The sequence below is a fragment of the Momordica charantia genome, assembly GCF_013281855.1.
Source record: "Momordica charantia cultivar OHB3-1 chromosome 10 unlocalized genomic scaffold, Mcharantia_2.0 BLBB01000010.1, whole genome shotgun sequence".
NCBI classification, from domain to species: domain Eukaryota; kingdom Viridiplantae; phylum Streptophyta; class Magnoliopsida; order Cucurbitales; family Cucurbitaceae; genus Momordica; species Momordica charantia.
The window spans coordinates 1646874-1673067 of record NW_028275158.1 but is presented as its reverse complement, the minus strand read 5'-3'; the positions used below and the strand labels follow the sequence as shown (position 1 = coordinate 1673067).

The window sequence follows — 26194 nt, the reverse complement described above, 5'->3', positions numbered from 1 at the left end:
AGACATTTTTCACTAATATAAAGTAATGAATTACGTCAGTAAAGTAGAATGAATGAAACAGTCAGACATAATATTGTAGAATTTGGGTTGTTGCATGAATTAGAGGAGTTTAAGTGTGAACACTTAAGCATGCATTTGAAAGTAAATGAGAGCTATCTTAAAACCGTTTCAAATTAAGTAGAACAGTTCCCATTTTGAAATAGTGGTTCAAATTGGACAATGCTATGGATTATGACTTTTATAATTCACTTCATCAGCTCTACAACTTTGACCAACTATTGCCATTTTGAAATAAAATCGAATGACTTAGGGTTTTTATACTTCTTTCTTTCGTCCTTTCGCACTCGTATCAAATGATGGTAATGAACATTGTTGGGTACAACAATGCAATTATCAATATTCATAGGGTTCCATCTCAAAATCAATTGAAAATGAAAGAAGTAGTCAATGTCTATTATAAATAATTGTAAGGTCTCTTTCCTTTTCAACGTGGGATCCTTAACAACGATACCATATTAAGAATCAATAAACTACTTCTTAACTCAAAAACTTAAACTGATAGATTGGGTAAATGTAATTCATATATTGGATATTTAACAATTGACTTGATTAAATTTTTTTTTCCCGAAAAGATATCGAAACCATTTATTCAAGAATGTGAGAAACATAGATACCGAAACCATTCATTCAAGAATATGAGAAACATACATATAAAAAGAGATAAGATATCGTAGTTACAAATGAATGTAGGTTTTGGAAGACTAACAGGAAGCTAAAATAATAATGTCATCCTAAAGGAGCGAGAGCGGGACAAAGCAAAGAACCGGGGCTGAGTTTTACAAAGCGGTCCATTATCTGACCATCTATGATACCAAAACAATACGTTTCTGCCATTGCCCACTTTCCAGATAGAGGAGTTAAAAATAGTTCGTTGTTTTTAATGATGTGGAACCAAGGGGATCAAGAACTGTTAAATGTTTAATAAAAATTAACTAAAACTATTTTTTAAATGAAAAATATAAAAACTAAAACAAAACATCAGACAATGAGAGAAATTAACTTGACAATATCTACTGTCTTAGTTTTTTTTTTAATCTTAGTTTTCTTTTAGAATAGGAGATACCATATTTCATTAAAAGTATGTGAGAGACCTACATACAAATGAGAAGGCCTAGATGAAAGCACTCGACCAATTAAGAGAAATAGTATATACATTGTAATTACAAAAGATACTTTATTTTAAGGATCAGTACTATTTAGAGATTTATAAATGTCTCCAAATGTTCGGTATTTTTTCTTTTTTTTTTAATCCAAAAATCACAATGAATTTCAAAAAAAATTATATATAATAATGACAGAAGTGGAGTTCACAATCATTAATTCTTGGAATGGTCATAAATATATTATCTAACCTAGTAGTGATTTAAAATCAAATTTTATGTACAGGTCTATTGTAACATAATTCTCTCTCATATATATCAATAGTTAATGTATTTAGCTTTGACAACTAAATAATACTCCAAGCACGACCAAGATCAAGACTCAAAGTACTTTTCCTTTTAGGAAGTATACTTTTTAGGGTAATTTTATTTCCATGTGATATTTAAATAGTTTTAGCCTCGAGCTTCTTCGGATACTTTTTTTTTTAATTTTGTTTTTGGATACTTCATCATTATTAAAATAGGATGTTAAATGCATTAAATAGATCATAGAAGAAAATTTTAGTTATTTATTTATTTATTTATTCGGGTAAAGTTGGATTTCTGGTAGCAGTACACCCCACACACAAGCACCACCCGACAAAGGGGCGGACGGGGAAAGCTACAGGCCCTCAAAATCAATTAGAAGGTGATCGGTTTGACCCGAATAGGATCAGATTTGGGTCCATTTCGGTTTTCTTTTTATTATATATTATTATTTTATTTAGATCTGATATTGGTTGAACAAAAACTCACCCAATCCACGTCAAAATTGGGAGAAGAAATTGAAATTGAAATTTGTTTTCCTTCTTCAACCCTTGATTCACAAAACACATATTGTTAAGGAGTAAAATAATTTTTTATCGAAAAGTTTAATGAGTAGAACATAATACTGCCTCTATGAGACCGCCTCTGCCTCGAATCTTAGATTTGGTATATCTGAGTGAAACAAAACACTTAAAAAATTCATGGCGAAAATATAACAAACAAGAGACTAAAATAAGATTTATTATCTTTTCATTTTATAAATGTGGTAATGGTGGATTTACATAATATAATCATCTATAGATATTAATTGATTATAATCGCACCACTATCTCACATTATGAAGTAGTTTTCATTTCCGAAAAAAATTGTATTGAACTTTGACAACTGAATAAATACTCCACAAAAGCTTTACTTTCAAAATGGCTATGGCGATTAATTTTTGAGAAAGACAGTCTCTGGTGCAAGTTTATTATGGCTAAATATTCATCTCACCACCCTAGCGCGACACCATCCTTTTGCAATCACCTTGGACTCATATCGTTAAATGCTCTCATCGCCTAAGTCGTAGTTCATTAAAATGGTCTATCGGAAATGGCAAAGATACTTTCTTTTGGTACCACAATTGGACTGATTTAGTTCCTCTTTATCTTGCACAGCTTCGTTTCTACGCACTCTCCACCAAAAAATCTATGTCTGTTTTTGAAGCTTGGGATGGATCTAGTATCTTCGTTTCCTCATGGTCTAGTATCTCTGCTGCATTTCAATCTCCATCTGAGAACCGTGGTTTCGATAGATCCGTTTGGCTGCCATCACAAAATGGAGTTTTCTCTGTCAAATCTATGAAATTCAACCTTGCTGTCTCCTCTCAAGGCATATATACAGGTTTCTTTACCAATTTTTGGTACTTGCTTCTGCCCAAAAATGTAAATTCCTCATAGTCAATACACAAGAAAAGCTTCAAAATAGGTATCATTTTCTTTGTTGCAATCCAAATTGGTGTGTATTATGGCAGTGCTCTCAGGAATATTTGGACCATCTTTTTCTCCAATGTGCTTACACTGCCAAATTTTGGACTCTCCTTTTTATACCTCTCCCGCTCCCTGGATGCATTGAGTCCTTTCTTAAGGAATCTTTAAATCACGGGAACCGCAACAGAAGATTTGTTCTTTGGAGCAATGTCGTGGGATCTCTCATTTGGAGCATATGGTTGGAGCGCATCAATCATATTTTCTCTGATTTTTCTAGAACTTATCTTCATCTTGGGGAGATATTAATTAGACCTTAGCATCTTCACACGGTCTACAGATTTTGGGTTGAATAGCCCTTTTAACGAGCTAATATTGTTTTTTAATCCCTTTTTTAAAAATGTATGTTTTCTAATCATTTGCTTATGTCAGTTCATTCCCAAATGACCGTCTATGCCCCTTCTCACTCTTCTTAATATTCTCTCTATTCTTTACTCACCATAAAAGAAAACACATTTCTCTCTCATATTTACTCTAAAAACCCTAAAATCTCTAAAATCTCTCTTATCTATCTCCAAGCGGCCGCCACCCCCTTGCCACACATTTTCTCTCTCTTCTTAATTGACCCATAAACCCTAGAATCTATCATATCTATCTTCCATCTTCCACGAGTCACCATTTTCTCCATTTTTTCTTTCTTTTTTTTTCTATGTTCAGATCTCTCAAATCTCTGTTCAGATCTCTCAGATATGTTTCCTTCTCGTTCTTGCTCTAGATACGATGTCGTTCTTACTTTCGCTCTCTTTCTTGTTCTTACTCTCGCTCTCTTTTTTGTTCGTACTCTCACTCTCGTTCTCGCTCTCGATGCGTTCTCGCTCTTGCTCTCGGTGCACTCTCCCTCTTGACCCAATATTTTCAGATCAACGTTTGGTGCCAAATTTGAAGTTTAGAAAAAGCACAGTGATGCTGAGTCCTCTTGTCATTTTCATTTTATCTGATTTCTCTTCTTGAAATGTATTTCTGGATGGTCTTTTCCTAAAATGAAAAATGAATCTGCGACGGTGTGAAAAAAGAAAAGAAAAAAAAAAGAAGGAATTCATAGATTTTGAGGTTTGTTACTTTATGTTGTTGTTCTACATCTTCTAATATTGAGGATGGAGGTAGTGAGAGAGAGGAATGAGTCTAAGATATTTTAGAGAGAGTAAAAGAGAAAAACACAAAAACTAATTTTGGAGAGAGACGAGGGGTCTCTTTTAGAGAGGGAAACTCAATCTAAAATGTAATAATTTTTATAAATATCCTTGTTCACCCTGCCTTCAATCTCAATTTAAAAAGAAAAACTTGGAAAAAGGATAAGGAGAAGATTTCGTGAAAATTAGAACAGAAAAAATTGTGAGAGAGAGAGAGAAAGAAGAGAAGATTTTGGGATAAGGCCAATAAAGTAAAATAGAAAAATAATAACAAGATTAGAGAGAGGGACAGATGGTAAATAAATAATTTCGCAAAAAAAAAATGATGTTAGCAAAATATTAGAAAACTTCAGTTTTAAAAAAGTGGGTACAAATCAATTCTTAAAAAAAAAAAAAAAAAACTACTCGAACTAAAAACCCTAGAAAATCTCATCTTTTTTGTAATTATCAATAATTTCACTTAATTGGAGTGCATTTGTCTAGCCTCCCTTTTGTATGTATCTCACCTGCTTTATGAATGAGATGATTTCGTTCCAAAAAAAAATTCGCACCACTATCATTGATATAAAGTGTAGATATGGACTAACAACAGTAATAAAATCATTGGCCAATTAAAGCATTATTATATACACCATGTAAGTCGTTAATTAAATTTGACTCTAATCTATGATTTTCTGTTCTCCAAACATTAGTTAAACACAAATAATATTTAAATAAATAGTTACCGCTTCTTGTTCATCCAAATCATTCATATATTTTCTAGTTACGTTCCTCATATATGTACTTTCATCGAATGCAATAATATGGTCTTTTTATATATATATATATAAAAGGGACATATATATAATATATTTATACATATTCATAATTAAGTACAACCAAACATAGAATCAGTAGCAATGTTAAGGAAAACAAAGCTAATCATCAGAAAAAAATAATCTTCCAGAAAAGTTATTGTTACTTCTCTTCTTCTTTCCAACATAACTAGAAATTTTCATTGGTTTTTTCATTGGCTAATGGTGGTTCCCGACATGGGTCTTATTGTAGTTCCCATCACGGGGTGGTGCGTTTGGCTTTGCAATACCCTCCAATAGCCACCGACGTCCATAGTTTCCGACATGTCGAACGATATTCGTTACCGAACTCAGTAATAATCCTACGTGATCTTGTTTCTCTAAGTTTTAAGGAAAAACGATGGGACTGTGAGGTAGGAATTTAAATTTACCATAATGAGGGAGAAAAAAAATAATTAATGAAGGGAATAAATTGACTCACCAACTGTGTGAGATAGTGCAACCAACTTCCTTGGAGAAACATTAGAAGCCAAAATTAGGGCAATAACTGACATTGCCACCAAAACTTGTGAAGTTCTAGTGATCGAAGCCATAATACTAATCAATTGGATTTGGATGCAAATTTCTGATTTATAGAACAGCAAAGGGTTTGTATTTGTTATAATTTTTTCGATCTAAATATTTGAAAATGTGAAAGGGTTTCCAAAATATCCTTTGAACTTGTCATCAAAGTTATTGCAAAGACTTTTTGGCTATTGTATGATGACATCACTTGTGTATTTTTTAATTTAGTGATGGAGTTTATTAATAGATTGTAGGGCCCTGGATTGTATATATGGTTGACCCCCACATTTTTAGTTAGTTTTTTCTTTTTTTTTTTGTGGAAAATTCCATTTTTCCTCGCAAGATTGATCAATAGGGTTCGAACTTGAGATTTTTTTTTTTTTTTGGAAACCTCTTCCAAAAGTGAAGGAAACTTTCATTATTGATGTTTGTGAGGAACATACACAAGGAGAGGTCTATATAAAGATATTCGAGTTTAATGAAATATAAAGAACATCATAATGACAAAATAGAGGGGATTTGATTGACCAAAGAGAAGCATATATACTAACATAAGACTAGAAAAGGATTTCGTATCTCGAACTTGAAACTTCAAAATAAGTGGTACCACGAATAAGTACTTGCGTTTGTCACTGCAAGGGGATGGGCAAAAATTTTATATTGAGAGTGAAAAGTTTTTACATTATAAGTTTTTAACATATAATATTTCAGTTGGGAAAATTTAGGTGGGCGAATTTTAGAAAATTACTAACATTTTTAATCTAAGCTAGACCAGCTAAGAGGAGAGTGTAATTGCCAGCGAATCATAAAATTAATACCCTCACAAAAACTTTAGAAGACTTTTCCCTTTAGAAAATAATAAATAAAAAATGCTTGGGAAAGAAGCAATACACACCAACTTCATCAAATAGCTATGGAAAGCTGTTGAAATGGCATTAAAAAATATTTATAAGATCGTTTTTTCTAACTACTATTTTTTACAATATTTGATCTTAATTGTACTAGTCTAGTTACCCTAATGGAAGTATTATTAAATACACAATTTAAGCAGTTCCCCTAAATTTGGAGTCGACTGTAATCTATTGTTTTTATTTTTGCCTTTACCTCATCTAAGTAGTTCGTGATATTCTATTCGACCAAAAAAAAAAAGTTTGTGATATAATATTCCTAAAAGAAAAACATAAATCATTAATTAAAAAAATTTGAAATATGCTGAATTATTTATTTTTTTAAAAATAAAGATAACTAGGCAGGGTAGAAAAATTAAACCATATATATGGAAATTACATTTGCCCAATTTTTGCTTGCAGGAGTAGTACATAAGCCAATTTTAAAAAAGGAAAAAAAAGTTGTAATTCAAGGAAGATAAATAGGTCAATAACTAAATATAAAATTAATGAAAAATACGACCATTGGTTCGGGGACTTGATCAACATCTTTTTATTTATTTATTTTTCTTTGAAAGAATAACATCTCTCTTATTAATTAAATGTTTCATTATTTCAACTTTCAAGCATAATAATTCAACTTTAACAAACAATTATCTTAATATTCTAGTGCATCCTTTTTCAAGATTCAAAACAGGGTTTTTATTTTTTATTTTTTAAAATAAGAAACCATGAAAGCACGTGAGAAATATACACATTATTATTTATAAAAGTTTTGTTTATCAAGATTCAACCAAAAACTTAAAATGGCAAAAAAAAAAAAAAGATTGCTTCGAATAGTGGTAGCTATAAACTATAGAGTATGAGAAGAACGTACAAACTAATTTTTAAAATAAAACACATGAAAGTTATAGATTGATTAGACAAGAATAAATTTTATCCTTTTCCTTTATATAATGAAGATGAAACAATATATACACAAATAATGATAGGTTGAGAGTCTATTAAAAAAAAATTAAGAGAAAGTACCACATACTATTATTAGTGACGTTATAAAAATGGTTTTTTTTTTCTTTTTTTGGATGAAATTGCATAAAAATGAGTTACTTCTTTAAAATTTTATAATTTTGTTTTTTATAATATTACCGTTCAACCAGAAGGGGAACATTCAAATCAATATAAATAATTAGTGTTAAAAAATATTTGATATTTTATTCATATTTTTGTAAAATAGAATAAAATATATATTGATTATTTAAAAAGTTGAATTGAAGACGGGAGCGAAGCATGGTATGAAATATATATTATGTTTTTGGAGTAGGTAGTCGACTACTAGGATTTTTATCAGAGACATTAAAATAAAAGTTTAGAGAGAAAAAAAAACTTTAAAAGAAAAATTGTAGAGAGAGTAAATTTAGATAAAGAAAAAGATTTAGAGAAAGAAGAGTTGAGGAAAAAATGAGTGAGAGAAAGTTAAAAGAAAAAAAATTCAGAAAGGGTAATTTTTTAGGAAAAGACAAGGTTAGAGAAAGAAAGAAAAATTGTAGTGAGAAAAAATTTTGACAAAAAAAATTGAAGATGTATTTGTTAGAGAAAAAATATAAAGAAAAAAAATGGAAACAAAGGTTAATAGTGAAAAAAATTGAAAGAGGAAAAATTTGGATAAAGAAAAGTGGAATATATATTTGTTAAAAATCAAATAGATTAGAAAGAGAAAACAAAAGTTATATAAGATGAAATTGGAGGAAAAAATGTGTGAGATAACTAGAAAGATTAAATTGTTATATGATAAAATTTGATACTTAATTTTAATGAAAAATTTTACGATAGAGACTAAATTGTTACAAATTTTAAACAAGAAGAATTAAATTGTTACAAGTTAAAGTTCAGAGACTAAATTGTTAGAAGTATAGGGACTAAAACATTACAAACTAAAGTTTAGGAACTAAATTATTACTTTAGTGAAAGTACGGGAACCAAATCTATTTTTTAATCTTCATTTTAAAATAGACTATTTGGAAAGAATTTATAAGTGATACTTTAAATGATTCTCGGTCAATTACTCGAAAGGTGATTCTCCAAGTGATTTTTTAACCAAAAAAACGTAATACAATATTAGTTTTTGAAATAGTTATGGTTTTAATTTTCAAAATTGCCTTTTTATTTACCTTATTTTCAACTTAAATTTTGAAAATTTTCTTTTTTCTCTTTTCTAAAATTTTTGTTATTCCCTAACTTTATTTATCTCAAATTTTGTAATATCTTTCTAAATTTTTAGTTCCCATCTCTTTCTTAAGATTATTTCTCTGTTTAAAATTTTGTCTCTCACTCTATAAAATTTCTTTTTCTAAGATTTTTGTTTTTCTTCCTAAATTTTTTTGATCAATTCTATCTTTAAACATTAATCATTAAAAATCATTTTTAACTATATAGAAATGATTGTATTTCTGGTATCATAATTGTAGCCGGTCCCCTGTACCTAGTTAAACCCAGATTTCATGCTCTCTTCGACAAAAAAACTCTCTCTGCTTTTTAAGCTTGGCAGCTTGGTTGTTGGAATTTCCTCCATCACCGTCCTATGCTTGACAGGGAGCTAAACAATTGGGCCATTTATACATCCTCTTTTAAACAACCATCTGATTCGAAAGGTCCTGATAAAATCATTTGGGGAGTTATTTCTAGTAGAGCATTTTCTATACAGGATATGAAATCCCTCCTATCAGGACCCTCACAAACTGATCAATCAATTTTCTTTGACAATTTTTGGAGCCTCCTCGTTATTTTTTCTTTGTGCCTTCTCCATAGAGGGTCTCAATACAGCAGATAAGATACAAACTCGGTTTCCATCAACGGTAAGCTTTCCAAATCGGTCTGTATTATGCTATCAAAATGGCGAATCCTTAGATCACTTATTTCTACATTGTCCATTCACAATTGCTCTTTGGCTGCACATCCTAAATATTTTCCAGATACAAATTACTTTCCCCATAACTATTGACAATTTTATTATCGAGCTTTTATCAAAGCCTCTCAAAAGCCAGCGCGATCTCCTTTGGAGTAATGTCATTGGATCTCTTATGTGGAACTTATGGTTGGAACGAAACAACTGCATTTTTTCGGAGATTGTTAGCTTTATGGCTTCAATCAAACCAAATATTTTGATGATCACAAACAAAGTATAAACTAACAATTTGAGTGTTTCAAAGTGTCTATAGTGTAGAGCTCGAAAAGACAAAACAAATGTCTGTCAAATCACTCAAATCGGAGTTTAAACGAAGAAGTTATGGTCAAAACAAGTTAGGAGAAAAATTCTACGTGGCAGGTGACGTGGACAAGTGGACAAATCCTACATGGTGGGTTGGACAAGTGGACCGCTTAGAAGTTGACATGTGGCATCAAGAGGACATACTTATGCTGACGTGACATCCAACAATCGAACAAATGAGAAGATGACACGTGACGCTTTCAATCTCCACAAATCCATTTCCACAAATTTCTCTCAATCTCCTCAATCACTCTCAATCTCTTCAATCACTCACAATCTCAATGATTTCTCAATCTCCACCAATTTCTTTTAATCACCATAATTATGTTTTCATTTCATTTCCTTAGCTCACATCTTAATCTATATCATTCATCCTTTGTTGCCCTAAATCCAATGGCCAAAATTCATCCTAGAAACTCTATTTAAAGCCACTAAATTCCATCATTCTAAGAGAGAAGAATTCAGGTCCAGCTTGAGTGTTCGTTTTTCGATTTGAAAATGGTATGATATTGTTCATTTTGAATATAAACTTCACGACTTTACTTTTAATTTCACCAAATGAAGATAATTGTCTTCATCTATATATTATACATCATTCTCCTAGGTTCAATGTGGGACTTTGCTTGCACACCTTGCAACCCCGACAATTGATTCCTCAGTTTTGTCAATCGAAATTTTTGATTTCGAAATCTTCTTTTTCTTGATTTGTTATTTGACCTGTCCAAAAAAGTAGTCTTCAGCAAAGAACAATGTCAGCCAAATTTGGATTGGACAGAATAATTGCGTATAGTACCATGATTCTCTATCTATCAGATAATGTGTTTAGGCGAGTAATAGAAATAGAGAATGTTGCCCTTTATATGTCAAAATCTCTTGCAAATAAAATTTATCTCCCAAGGAGAGATTTTTATAAAATGGATCCTCCAAAAGGCTTAGAAGAGAATTCAGATGATTTCAACTGATCAATATATATGTATGGATTTAGCAAACACTGGTGAAAAACTTAATGCAGAAAACCAAACTGTTTGCGAAGAATAATAAGCACAACAAGAACCATTTCAATAAATTCCAGAAGTAGTCAGAGAAAAGAGTTTTAATAAGCATACACCAAAGGAAAGGGATAAAGTCACTTGCTACCAAATACATATATTTTTAAGGTTTTATTAATCCTTTGATAGAACAAAGTAGCGTAAAGAAGCTAATAATATAGATCATTTGGAGTTGTAATTTCACCTCAAACTTTTTGAAACCAAATACATAGATTCTAATTATTTAAAATGTGATAATAACATAATATTAAATACAAACTTTATCGATATGAAACAAACGTCCAACTGATGATCCTAAAATTATGATTCAACTGATCTTCCGAGTCTTCTATTAATAGTGCCCACAACAAGGAATATCTCCCCTCTTGCTCTTGCTTTCCTTTCGTAGACTTGAAGCTTTTGGGACATCTTGTTTACCTGAAAACCCCCCCAAAAAGAAAAGAAAAAAAAAAAGAAATCAGTATTGTATGATTTCTCGAACAGAAAGTGAAGAGAGAAGATGGTGTCAAATAAACTAAAAAGCAAATAGTGATTAGAAAAAAGGATTAATATTAAAAAGCAAATAGGAAGGTACAGTTTTCCCTTATTTAGCTTTGTGTTTTATAGATTAAACACAATCAATATTTTTTTAGAAAATCTTCAAACAATAATGTGAAAGTAGCCAAATAAACTTACGAACTAAGTGGGGTTTGGCTTTGTAAACCCCTTCTCTTGCAGCAACATGAGAAATCATGATAAGCACAGCAACAAATAGCAATTTCCAAATAAATGAACAAATTTTGGTACCCATTTTTTGTTTGCAAAAGAAGCAAGCTTCTTTAGGTCGTGAAATTATATGTGCAACATCTGAGAATATTTATAGAGAGATTTTTCAATGGAAAATTGATTGGTTGCTTGTTTAAATTGAAAACCCTTCTACAGAAGTCCACACGCATCATGACTCTAAACTTTGGACTTTATTTTTTCGAAAAGGAAAAATTATATCTTTATATTCTCACAGCAGAAGTTATGATATGGTCAATGCTTACATTCAGGGACATATAAAGTTGTTGGTAATAATATATTCAGCGACAACAAGATAGTCCAGTCGCTCATAATATTATTAGCGACATGTCATTCTCGTCATTAATAATATATTCAGCGACGAGAATGTATAGTCGCTGATAATATTATCAGTGATGCTTTTCGTCGTCGCTAATAAGGGATTCAGCGATGCTTGCGTGTAATTGCTGATAGTAATCATTAGCGACGGCATGTGTTGTCGTAGAAAGCAAAGACGATGCGGTTTTAGCGACTCCGTAAATGACGAATGCGTATGCATTGCTGATAGTTTTAGCGACCCGTAACGAGTTTTAACGACATTTTTTTGGCAAAAACCAATTTTATTGTGGTGGTGTCTGAATGTTTGTGTTTCCTAGGACGTCAGGAATGATGTTAGCTAGTTTTAATTGTTAAAGATCACGGATCGATAAGATAATAGTCTTAACAAGAATTTATAATTTAAGTGAGCCACTCCTAGGATAACGGTACCCCAACTATCTCCACCATGGTATGATATTGTCCGTTTTGGACATAATACTCGCGGCTTTGTTTTTAGTTTCACCCAAAACGTCTGTGCCTGTTTGAATAGTCTCAGTTAATCATGTGTTTCTTTGATAAGAATCAATACGATCTTTATAAGGTTTCTCCTCCGAATGAAATTCAATGGGATCCAAAGAGACCATGTCTTCATCCATCGGGTCCCAAGTACCTGGATCAATCGAACTTTCGATTCTATCTAAACTATTCATTTTCAAATGGTATATACATTATTCACAAATATTCATTTTTGATTTTAAAACTTTCTTATAATTTAATTCTGCATCGTACCAGGGTAGATAATTATCATTTTTTTTCTTTTTTTATCCTTGTATACCATGGATCACCTATTCTCTAGCTAGTTAATGTGGGACTTTGTTTGTATACCTTGCAACCCCAACACTCCTCTCATTGTCAATCGATTTTGAGATAAAACTCCATAAATATTAATAGGATATTAGACCCTCAAAATATCAAACAAGTATTCGGTCCACAAAATAGTATCTGTTTGAAAATACGAAAGGGTTCCCAAAATCCTTTTAACTTGTCATCAAAGTTATTGCAAAGACTAAGACTTTTTGGCTATTGTATGATGACATCACTTGTGTATTTTTTAATTTAGTGATGGAGTTTATTAATAGATTGTAGGGCCATATATTGTATATATATCCCCCACATTTTTAGTTAGTTTTTTTTTTTTTTGGAAAATTCCAAATTAATAAAAGTGTACTTTTTTTCTCCAAAATCGATGACATGTGGCAAACTCGAACCTGAGACCTCAAAATAAGTGGTACCATAAAGTCCATACATTTGTCACTGTATACCATTCTAGGGGATGAACAAAAAGAAAATTGATAGGGACAAAATTTTACATTATAACTTTTTACATTTAATATTTCAGTTTTGAAAATTTAGAGGGGGTGGATTTTATAGAATTACTTAAATTTTTAATCGAAGCTAGACCAGCTAAGAGGAGAGTGTAATTGTCCAGCGAATCATGAAATTAAATTAATACCCTCACAAAAAAATTTTGAAGACTTTTCCCTTTAAAAATATAAAATGATATGCTTGGAAAACAAGCAATTCACACCAACTTCATCAAATATCTATGGATAAGGCTGTTGAAATGGTATTGAAAATGTATATATAACAATAACATTGATGTTGAAATAGTATTTACCATGATTTTGACAATAGCAATCATGCCAAAATCTCTTTCGCTTAAATCACCAATTCTAAAATCATTTACAGAGAAGTCCGTAGAAAGAAGAATCTCTCTGCTATAGGTAAAATCCACAAATTTAATCCAAAATCAAATTTTATGTGCTTCGAAATTTTCCCCATTCCCCTGTACAAATCACTACAGATTCAAAACTTAAAAGGGAGTTGAAAGAAATTAGCTAGGGTACTAAAATTGACAACATATTCCAAATAAAAACTTCAATATTAATAAATCCATGAGAAGATACAACCAAGCATTAGACTTAGTGGAAAATGTATATGAAAATTGAAAACAACGCTAATCAGTAATCATCACAATTCACAAGTACCGATCTTGCAAGAAGAGCTTTATTAATTAATTATTCTTCTTCTTTCTCTGAAAACAATCGCTTAATATATTACAAGACCCATAATAATTCTTGAGATAATGATGTCTCACGAGATGAGTGGCTTCCTCGTAATCGAGACCATATGTTTGAGTCAAACCTTTAACTATTATCTGTACCGACCGTAGATATATCTTTCCCTTTTCTTAAGATTTAGAGGAAAGATTAGAGAGAAAAAGTTAAAATTTTTAACTTTTCCTTCTCATATAATTTTGGCTCTAAAATGAATCAAGATGGGACAATTGTCTACTTATTCCTTCTTCGCTCTACCCTTGTTCTCCGGAATGCTATTTCTTTTTGTAGTTCTCGCCATGGGGAGGAGCTGCAGGTGAACGCTCTGCGGTTGCAACAGGAGGACGTCGGAGCTAGACTCCGGTGGTCCTAAGTCATCTTGTTCCTCTTAGATTTAAGTAAAAATTAACAAGCTAAGAGGGTTGTGTGTTCAGCAGGAATTTAGTAGAGAAAAAACAGAGAATAATTAATGAAGGAAATAAATTAATTTACTTACAAACTGTGTGAGAGACAGCAACCAACTTCCTTGAAGAAACATTAGAAGCCAAAATTAGGGAAATAAGTACCGCTGCCACCAAGACTTGTGACACCCTGATCGAACCTATGATTTTGCTGGAAACTATATATATGCTACTGAATAATTAATCGGATGGATTTGGATGCAGATTTCTGGTTTCTGATTTTTCAAGAGTTTTAGTTATTGCCAAAGCGCAGTGTAGCTAATGATAAGTGGTAAACGGTAATAATCGAGATTCTAAGTTCGAATCCCTACCTCTCCACCTTCTTATTTTGTACTAAAAAATGAAGATTTTTAGTTGTTATTTCATATTTATATAGCAAAAAGGGGTTTGTACATTTATTCTCTAATTTTATTGATGGAAAAGTAAAGAGTGTTTTAAAAATTTTGATCTGTCATGAAAGTGATTGGAGAGACTTTTTGCTTTGTATTGATAAAACCTCTTGTCTTTTATTGGTGAAGTTTGAAAAATTCTACGCATTAAAATTGTGATAAAGGCACTTATTATTATTATTGCCAGAAATAAAAGCACACCTAGATCTATGTACTTTAATTTTTACCACCAAAAATAGAAAGAAAACTCTGTAATTTGTATATTTGATTCATTTAGAGCAAATAAGAAGTATTGATGTCGTCAAAATGAGCATAGTTTAGTGATAAATTGATATATATTTCCAACTAAAATGGTGTAAGTTCGATCTCCCACTCACATGTGTTATACCAAAAAAGAAAAAAGAGAAAGAAGTATTGATCTCTGATTTCTACCGTAGATGTAGACTACAGTCGAACAACTACAAAATCTTAGTATTCATGTTTCTTCTCCTTGATTTACTATCTTGATTAGTTTCATTTGATTTTGAAACGATAGATTGATATCATAGCCATAAGAGAGAAGAATTCTAGTTTGAGCTTGAATGTTTGTTTTTCGATTTTAAAATGGTACATGATATCGTCCGTTTTGGGTATAACCGTCATGGTTTTATTTTTGGTTTCACCAAAAAAGTATCATACCAATAAAGATAATTGTGGACTTTATTTGCACATCTTGCAACCCCAATATATAGTTGATTTCCTCCATTTGTCAGTCGGAATGAAAGACCTTAGTCACATCATCTAAAGGGAAATTTCATAGCAGCAAGTTGGTCAGATAAGCTCTTAAATTTCTTGTTGTATTCATCTATAAGCAATGAAAAGATCAATAGCTCATTTATATGTATATATTTTTTTTAAAAAAATAAAAAAGATCACCATTCAGTCACAAGATATGTGAGAAACATACCACAAAAGGAGGCTAAATAAAAGCACTCCAATTTAAAGAGAGGGTGAGAATGTTATAATTACAAAAGAACTTTGATTTAGATGATCAAGAGGAAGCAGCGTTTCTTATATCATTCAATAGAAGAGTTGCAGATCTATATTTACTTGAAAAGAGACGGTTGTTTCTCTCGAACCAAATAAACCAAATGATAGAACAAAGACCATTGCACTAAAACACATTTCTACTATTTGAGAGAGGGGTATTTATGCATTCCGTATGAAGGCATCAACATATGAGAATTAACGTGATCCTTCCCATAACAATATGGGAGAGATACCTTAAAGTGTTGGAATTAAAAACTGAGGACAGTTAAGTCTTGCTTGCGAAGAATAAGGCACAACAACAACCGTTTCAATAAATTCTAGAAGCAATCAGAGAAGAGTTTTAATAAGCATTCACCAAAGAAAAAAGATGAAATCACTTGCAACCAAATACATAGATTTTTCAGGTTTTATTAATCCTTTGATTGAACAAAGTAGCGTAAAGAAGCTAATAATTGATCATTTGGAGTTGTAACTTCACCTCAAACTTTTTGAAACCAAATACATAGATTCTAATTATTTAAAATGTGATAATAACATAATATTAAATACAAAACTTTATCGAGATATAAAACTAACGTCCAACTGATGATCCTAAATAAAGATTTAACTGCTCTTTGGAGTCATTATTAATAGTTCCCACAGCAAGGAATACCTCCCCTGTAGCGTTCCTTTGGTAGCCTAGAAGATTTCAGGACATCTTGTTTACCTGAAAACCCGAAAAAGAAAATGCGAAGAGAGAACGGGGTGTCAACTGGACTTTTGCCCGAGTTCAATTTAATTAAAACTCGTATTGTAAGATAAAATGATTTCACCGAAACGAGTATAATTAAGTGGTAATTGGCGTATATTCCTAAACGATTGTGAGTTCGATCTTCTACCCCTACATGTTATACTAAAAAAAACTCAAAACTCTCATTGTTTCATCAACTTATAAATCGTCAGGAATTTGAATGGGAGGGAGAGTCACATGGTGAGAGATTTTATTTTATTTTTGTAGTAAAACATGTTGGAGAGGGAATTCGAACTCACAATCTCTTAGATTGAATTCAAAACCACTGATCTATGCTCACTTTAATGCATGGTGAGTGATACTTTAATGCATGGTGAGTGATAACGGGTGGAATTTGAAGGAAATTGAAGAGAGAGCAACAGAGCCCTCTCCAAGAGCAAAATAGTGATCAAGGTAGCAGCAAAAATGATTAAAATTTTTTCCTCGGTGCTTTTCTATATAGCATAGATTAAACACAATAAATACTTTTTTAGTAAATCTTCAAACAATAATGTGAAAGTAGCCAAATAAACTTACGAACTAAGTGGGGTTTGGATTTGTAGACCCCTTCTCTTGCAGCAACATGAGAAATCATGAGAAGCACAGCAACAAATAGCAATTTCCAAATAAACGAACAAATTTTGGTACCCATTTTTGTTTGCAAAAGAAGCAAGCTTCTTTAAGCCGTGAAATTATATTTGCAACATCTGAGAATATTTATAGAGAGATTTTTCAATCGAAAATTTATTGGTTGGTTGTATAAATTGAAACCCTGCTACAGAAGTCCACACGCATCATGACTTTAAACTTTGGACTTTTATTCTTCTGAAACGAAAAATTAATCTCTTATATTCTTACAGTAGAAGTTATGACATGGTCAATGCTTATGTTCATGTGTCAATGTTTTTATTTCCTAGGACGTCGGGAATGACGTTAGCTAGTTTTAATGGTTAAAGGTCACGCATCGAAAAGATAAAAGTCTTAACAATTATTTATAATTTAAATCAGCTACTTATCTCATTGTCAATTGATTTTGAGATGAAACTCTATAAATATTGATAGTATATTAGACTTCAAAAACTCAAACGAGCATCTAGTTCAAAAATAAAATTCAAATGCTTCAACTCAAATAACTCATAGTCAGAACTCAATTTAAAAAGTATGTTCGATACAAGCCTAATCTTTCTGCTCAAGCTTTAAGTGCCAAATTTAACAAATGATGTGGCATATGTCAAATGGCAAGAGGGGGTGTTCAAAAGCTACACTTATGCCTAGAAATATTTCAGCATTTTGAGAAAGGGATCGACGTACGAACAAGAAACATGCCATAAATCCAAAGTGAGGTACTTCGCAAGACTGGAGTTGGTACAATCATAAATAACGAAATCTATATGCATGCAATAAGTTGATCATATGTGTAGTGTTTGGTTGGAAAGAAACAAGCGATATTTTTTGAACAAATCTCGCTCTTCTGCTCAACTTTGGGAGGATATTAAAATCTTGGCATCAACTTGGTCTTCAAAATCCCATCTTTTTTTAATTATAATTTATCTACCATTTCGTTAAATTAGAGCGCTTTTATATACCCTCCGACTTCTTTGGTATGTTCATCACATACCTTCTCAATGAAATGGGTTTCTCACTCCTCAAAAAAAGTTGATCATATGTAAAGTTTAATCATAATTGTTGTTATAAACATTGAGCTGAATTCGTTGTTGGAAGAGTTTTAGTGGAAAAAAGAAAAAAAAAATTAAGATTTGAACCGGTGAGCTTTAATTTGCACCACTTATGTTCTCATTTTCTCCCAATATCTAATATAGATTTCCACTTGTTGGATTGGTGATTTAAAAAAAGTAGCCAACAATCCTAATTGGTTCTAACACTTTTTAATGTAATAGCTTTCCACCTAGTTCCATATAAATTTTTTATACTTTTTAAAACTTTTTCCAACAATCTTAATTAATTGGTGTATTTATTTATTTTTTTGTTACTTTCTAGTGATGTTTTAGTCCCATTTTAATATGAAAAACCTGTATATGTGAATCGTTGTGTGAGGAATGAGCCATAGATATTAAGTTTTAATAATTCGTGTTTAGTTCATAAGTCTTTTTTTATTACATTAGTGGGTGAGATTTGTAAATTTATTGTTTGGGATAAACAAACAAAATATAATTAACTTTATTTAACAACCTCTTCAGTACAACTTAAATATACCAATACTAGTATACAACCTTTAAAGTAGAATGATCTAAAATCAATCTTAATATGAAACTTTGAAATGGAATAGACAATATGGTAGTACTTGCCTTTGCAATTGAAGGGTGTTCCTTTTCGTTTTCTTTTACTTTGTTGCTACGGATAACCATTGATTAAGTTGGGAATAATCAGGATTCAATAATTACTAATTTACCTTGTGCTTTTTTAATATTGCAAATGAATTACTTATAATCTAATTAATTTGTCTGCAATAATTTTCTTTATTGCCACTATTATTTTGAAATATATATATAACTAAATAAATGACTAGTATTATTGGAAGTGACAAAAATTAGTTCACCAAACTGAAAAAAAGGAAAAAAAAAAAGGACCAAATATTCATTCTAAAAGTATTTTAGTACAATAATCTTATTCGAATCAAGAGGCATTAAAATTATTGTGAAGACTTTGAAAGTTTGGCTTCACAGTCAACAACCACCATTTGGAGGATTTCCAACAGCACTGTTCTACGTTATTTATTTTTCAGTAGAAAAAGGGAGAGAATAATTAAATTTGAAGCTCTGAATTGGACTCAGATCAAACTGGATTTGGTCATGTCTTTTCAGTTTGAATAATTCTGTTCCGTGGAAAATGAAGGATTTAAATGTGAAAGTGAGGTGTGCCACGCAAAATATGCAAAATAAATTTGTCCTTTTACGTGGTACTAACATGGTTTTAAATATCTGTCGCTACGTCGATATTTTCATCGACATATCCATATATTTCCATAGGTTCCACATCGACATGAGGGATAAATCGACATTTCCATTATAGTACAATAAAATCGACAAAATATGAAAAATATAATCAAAATGTCACTAATATATACATAATACTAATACTAATTTAAATATTTTTTACGATTTTTAAATTTTTCTAACTTTTACAGAAATATTCATCGACATCGATATTGACATTTTAATTGAGATCTCGATATTTCAATCGACATCAACATTTAAAACCTTGGATACTAATAATTTGATAAAGATATTTCAGTATTAATTTATTTGGTAACTGTTTCATTTTAAGTTTCATTTTTAAAAATTAAAGTTAAGTTTCTATTTTTAAAAATTAAAGTTAGAAACACTACTAGGTTATATATTATTTACTTTTACAAATATTTTCAAAATAAAAAGTAGTTTTTAAAAATTTACTTTTATTTTTAAAATAATTTGGAGCTGCTAGCTCAAACAGAGATCTTGAAGTCTTGCAAGCTACATATCTAGGACGAAACTCCAACCAAACTGCAATGACCTTTCTTGCATATGTACGTGTATAGGGACAATATGCATATAGATGCATAAAGGCCAAATGATCACCAACTCCCGAGTACGTAAAAAAGAAAAACCTCCTATTATCTAAGGTAGGAATAGAAAACGAATAGACTTTGGAATACAAAAGTACTTGAAGAGTTTGATTGTAGTGAAATTGTGCATGAATCATTGAATTGATAAGTTTGGTTGTAATTAAAAACCTACTATTACAAAGAGTAAAATTGTGTTTTTAATTAACATATTTTTTTTCATAATTAAAATACATTGGTCAACTAAAGTGACATTTCTACCATTATGAAATCATTCAGTAATCTTTTTAGGAGATGGATTGACTATATAATATTTAATTGACATTGCACTTTATAAGGGATGGAGTGACAAATATATATTTTTCTTAAATTATGAAACCCTTCAATAGAACAAAAAAATATCATATTCAATTGTTTTTACAATAAAGAATGGTAAGCAAGACAAACTTATGGGACAAAAAGATTAATCATTGTCAGTTATTTGATTTAATTAATACATTTTCTCTCCCTCACTCTGACACAATTAATTTTGTCATGTTGGGACGCTCATAATTATTAATGAGAAAATAAAACATGTACAATAATTGATTCAAATAATGGAAGATTTTTAATTGAATAAAAAATAATTGGTAGCCATTTTGATATTCCTAACGATCATTAACTTTAAACCTAATATCTTATGATTCAATCGCCAATGCATGTTGCAACCCAGTAGAAAATTTGTATGATGGAAAGAGGTTTCAAATCTTTGATAATTAATATAATAATCAAACATGTTTGGTACAAGCTCAAACAACATATTTTATTCTCGTGCTTCAATTTCACATACAAAATTAAAATGGAAGTATGGCACAGAGTTAATCTAAATATATGTACATAGCAAGTTGCTATATTTTTTCTTTTTAATTACGTCTCGATCTCGTAGTTTCCACCTCGAGGAATTATCGTTACTAATTTGCGAGGTTAAAAAATCCTCATCTCTCTTTTCCATCTTCGTTTTCAATTCATCTGCAAACATAAGAGTAAATGGAGTACTGCAAGAACAACCATCAAATTAACATTTTGAACTTTTAAAAGCGGTTTGATGGGAGGTTTTGTTAAATTAAAATCAACCTAGGGCTAAATTCATGTTTTTAATATACTTTACTGAAAATCACATATTCCCAAGTATCAATTATTACTACTCCATGAATAATCTTAGATTTACAATGTAAAGAGTTGACATGTTCCCATATATATATAAGATCTTTTAGGAATAATTCAAAAGCAAAATTTGTTCAAATTACGAGCTGAGAATTGATGTAGTATCATTACAGGGATAGGAAGGAGAGCATGTTCTTGTAATAGCTTTAATAATTCAAATACTTTTTCTTTTCTTTTTTATCTTTTTATGTTTTAGAACGGCTGAATTATAGTGGCAGGAAAGTACTTGTCCCCGATGATTATCTTATCTTCACCATCATGAATTTGACAACTAGGAGAGAAATAAAAAAACAAATATTTTTTCTTTTTTTATAAAATTATAAATTGTCAAAAACAGACAACTTTAGCACCGTCTTTTTGCAGTGTTCCATCTAATCTTGCCTCTCCAAGAACATATAGAAGCCTTCATTACTGAAGCCTTCTTCCATCCCTGTAGCAGTAAACGAAATACTCTTTGGTGTAATGCAGTGGGCTCCATCCTTTGGCTTGTTTGGTTGGAGCGCAACAGCCGGTGCTTCACGAATTCCTCAAAGCCGGCCTCTATTTTGTGGGATGATATATTATGGTTATTGCATCAACATGGTGTTCTAAATCTATCATCTTTTGTAATTACGATATCTCTTCCATTTCTCTCAATTGGAATACTCTCATATAGCCTCCCATTTTGTGTACGTTTCTCATATACTTCTAATGAAATGGTCTGATATCTTTAAAGAAAATATATAGTGATGAAGACAAGATTTGACCGTAAAAACTAAGTATTTTCCATATAACTTTTTATGTTCCGTTGATAATCTCTTCTTATTATTTTGAGAGAAAAAATCCATTTGGCTAATTAATAAGCTGGGTTTTTGTAACCCAAAGGTTAAAAATTTGATACATATCTTGAGTATGCTGGTTTTATTTATCTTAAAATTCCCAAATTTGCTAATCCCACAAACTACATATACATATAAACTCATAGTAGTTTTTTTTTTCCCCTTTTTTGAAGAAAAGGTACCATTTCATAAATTCATACTATAAAAACGTAGATTTTTTTTAACTCTTTTTTATGGGAAAAGAGACACCAAATTTTTTTAAACTCTACTTTTATATTACAAACTAATTTTTTACAAATCATCCTACATACATAAATTATCTAGAAAAAAAAAAAAGACAAGAAAAGACAAGACAAGATACATATACATATACATAGGTTATAAAAACTTGAGAGTATCTATATAATTAGAAAACTTAAAATTTAAATGATAAGTGAAAACATAATAGACTCACAGAGGAATGAAGATAGCTCAGTTTGAAGGTGGAAGCCATCCCCAAGAAGGATATTAGCAACAAGAAATTTCGTTGCAGAAATAACATTAGAAGCCATTAAAAGCATAACAAAGAGAAAACCCACACCCCACATCACTGAAACTCTCTTGGAAGCCATTTTAGAGCTAGGGACATACAAAAACTTAATTAAGATTTGTAACAAAGATGATTAATATAATGTCAAGTTCCTTAATTATGTATTCATATATAAACACCACGGCTTAAGTTTGAGTTTTCTTATTTACTCTCTCCAAATATAAATTTGGGGTTTGATAATTTTGGTGTTTTGAAGTGTGAATATGCGACCAGTCCACCTTTTATTTTATTTTGTTTTGTTTTTATAATGTTATGTATCTTCAATATACGACAAGAGGCAAGTGGTGGAAAGACAATATGGTTTGGTTATTTCAAATAAAATAACATTATAATTTTCGAGTAGAAGCTGCCGAGTGGTCGTTGGTCGTCGTCCAAGAGTAAGAGCCATGCAATTTGACAACCCAGACAGAGCCATGACAAAATTGAATGCTAATTATTGATTATTGATTAATTAACATCTTTTAAATCCAAGTTCATCGGTTTATGAATGTTTCTTTAAAATTTAACTACTTGTAGCTCAGTTAAGATATATATATGTATCTTCGCTAAAAACATGCTCAGATGTTGAATAGTTATAAATAAAAATTTTTTAATTCTCACCTCAAGTGTCGGGTAGTTTTTTGAAAAAGTCTTGACATTAATTCAATGAATTTAAACTCATATTTTAGTACGGTGTCTAATTATGTTTTAGTTAATTGTTTGATGTATACTTTGGAGTTAAATTATGATTATTATTATTATTTTTTGTTTAAAATACTGGTCATCTATTTTCAACTTTTAATTCATTTTAGTTCTTCTATTTTTAAAATATTATTTTTGGTGCCTGTTTTTTTTTCATTTTAGTCTCAATACTTTGAAAATGTTCATCTTGGTCGCTGTACTTTTAAAAAGCAATCATTTTGGTCATTTCATCTTATTTTAAATCTCATTTTCCCTATCACAATTTCAACACCACATTACAATCAATATATTTCTTAAAATGTAAACATTAATTTATAATAAATAGTTTTCATTATGTGTAAAATTTGTGTTAAAATCTTGTGAGGAGAGACTAAAATTATCATTTTTTAAAAATACAAATACCAAAATAAATATTTTCAAAATATAAGGACTAATCTGAACCAAAATTAGAAATACAGATACAAAAATGAACGTTTTCAATAGCTTTCCATTAATCGATTAAGGGATGTGCTCAAAAGAGAGAGTCTCTTTAATGCATGTCTTTATATTTGTAATTTTAAATTCTCATTCAATTTTAAATTCTTCTTCTTGCATTTGTAATATAATTATTCTATGAGAAGAAATCTTCAAATTTAAATTGATGTTATTTAGTATCATCTGGGATCTTGTGTAGTTCGAGTTCTATGCTGATCACAATGTTGTTGAGCTTAAATAATGAACCAAGGTTATAAAGATCCATTAGCGTAAGTCACACAATATCAATTCCAAGAAATTAATTAAAAGACAAAAAAAAGTTAAACCAGCTGATTCAATCAGAGGCATCAAGTGGCTGGATAAACTCCATATATACTTGCAAAAGCTTTTCTGCTCTTCGAGGATTTGTCTCAACCCTTAATTATCTAAATTTGTGGAGTTAAATATCTTGTACTACTATGATTTCCACAACCCAAAAACAAAGTATCGTAGTGATTTTAATTTCTTTTGTCACCTTACAAGGTACAAAGCATTGGGATTGTCGTTTCAGTGATTAGAAAGTACATTAGTAATTAATTAAATTCTATACTATTACACAAGAGTAAAATTGTCTTTTAACACAAGTTAATTATTTCTTAATGAAAATATAAGATCCTTGGATAAGAACAAGGTAGAATAACTTCTTTAATTCATCTTCTTCAATTTTTACATAACAAAATTAAAGTAGAGCATTTGCATAGAGTTCATCCAACTAAATTAACTGTTCGATTCTGTCACTAAATATATATATATTTTTTATGTCTCCATTTAGTAGTTTCCACCTCGAGGATCATCATTACTGTGCGAGCTTAGAAAATCCTCATATGTCTTTTCCGCCTCCAATTCCAATTTGTCTGAAAACAAAACAGAGGAAATAATTAGAGATTTCAAAGAGTGCAAGAACAAAACCAACAATTTATATTTGATATATCATCATTACTTGTTTTATCGTATATTAATTTTTACAAATTACAAACTCAAAAACCATAGATTATACAGACTATAAGTATCTATAATACATTTTTTTTTACACAATCCAAAAAACTTATAGAGACTCACAGAGCAAAGGTGATGCATCAAATTGAAGGTCCAAGCCATCTCCAAGAGGGATATTAGTATCAGGAAATTTCCTAGCAGCAACATTAGAAGCCATTAAAAGCATAATAAAGAAAAACACCACAGCCCACATCACTGAAACTCTCTTGGAAGCCATTTTAGAAGGAGAGAGAAAGCTAATTATAACGATCTGTAAGAAATAAGGATGTATTTATATATAAACACACGGCTCAAGGTTGGGTTTTCTTGTTATTCTCTTGGTGTTTATTAGTTATATTTGTTCTGTATTTACTGTAAATTATATTTGTATTTACTTTAAGTAGTAATTGTAACGACTTGGTTAGTTAGATATTTACTTTTGTAACCATTAGATTTTATTTCAATTTGTTATCTCAGTTATCTTCCCCAGATGGATACAATTTAATTTACCTTTCACTCACATTACGTGTTACGGTATCAGACCAATAAAAACAATAAGAAAAGGATGTTTTTTTTCCTTCTGAAATCGATTTTTTTCTTTCTTCTTCATTTTTAATCGAGCCTTCAATTGTATTTCATGGCTCTTCTCCCAAAGAACCAACTACTGGAATAGAGGGAGCAAGTTCGAGATGCTGCTGGTCAACCTCAAGGAGATTCTTTGACATTAAAATCCATATCTTTTACACCAAACTCCTTTGGTCCAGCCACTGTCCTTATTGCTCAACAATTAATTGGGGTTTAGTAACTACAATTCATGGAGCCGTGCAATGCTAATTGCACTTTCTGCTAAGAACAAGGTAGGATTTATTGATGGAACAATCGAGAAACCCCAGAGAAAAATCTTCTCATAGCTTGGAAGTGTTACAACGATGTAGTTACCTCCTGGATTATGAACTCCGTTTCAAAAGAAAAATAGTCGGAGGCCTAATTTATTTTGACTCGGGGAAAGAAATTTGGGACAAAGCAATGGACCTCGCATTTATTAGTTGCGAAAGAAGTTAGTAACGCTTTCTCAAGGCACTTTGTCCCAAGGCACTTTGTCCGTCGAAGCTTATTACACTACTACAAAAGTAAGTTTATACCATGATTATATGACCATAGTCATTTTGACAGACCACGATTATTGGACCGCAGTATATGGATACTATAGTCTATACTATTAGACTATAGCTAACATCAGCCGTAATCGACAGTATTATAGACCACGATTGATGTTAGTCGTAATCTATATAGTTATATATATATATGACTATTGTAATATACATTTGAT

At 30.8% G+C, this 26194-nt stretch overlaps 1 long non-coding RNA gene across 1 annotated transcript; it reads right to left on the bottom strand.

Moving 5' to 3' along the window:
* Positions 1 to 10828: 10828 nt before the first annotated feature.
* On the bottom strand, positions 10829 to 17252 carry LOC111011659 (uncharacterized). Its single transcript, XR_002601446.2, has 3 exons — positions 17064 to 17252; positions 16243 to 16463; positions 10829 to 10871 (listed from the first exon to the last, which is right to left on the bottom strand). It is a non-coding gene; the product is annotated as an uncharacterized LOC111011659 (long non-coding RNA).
* Between the last annotated feature and the right edge of the window lie 8942 nt (positions 17253 to 26194).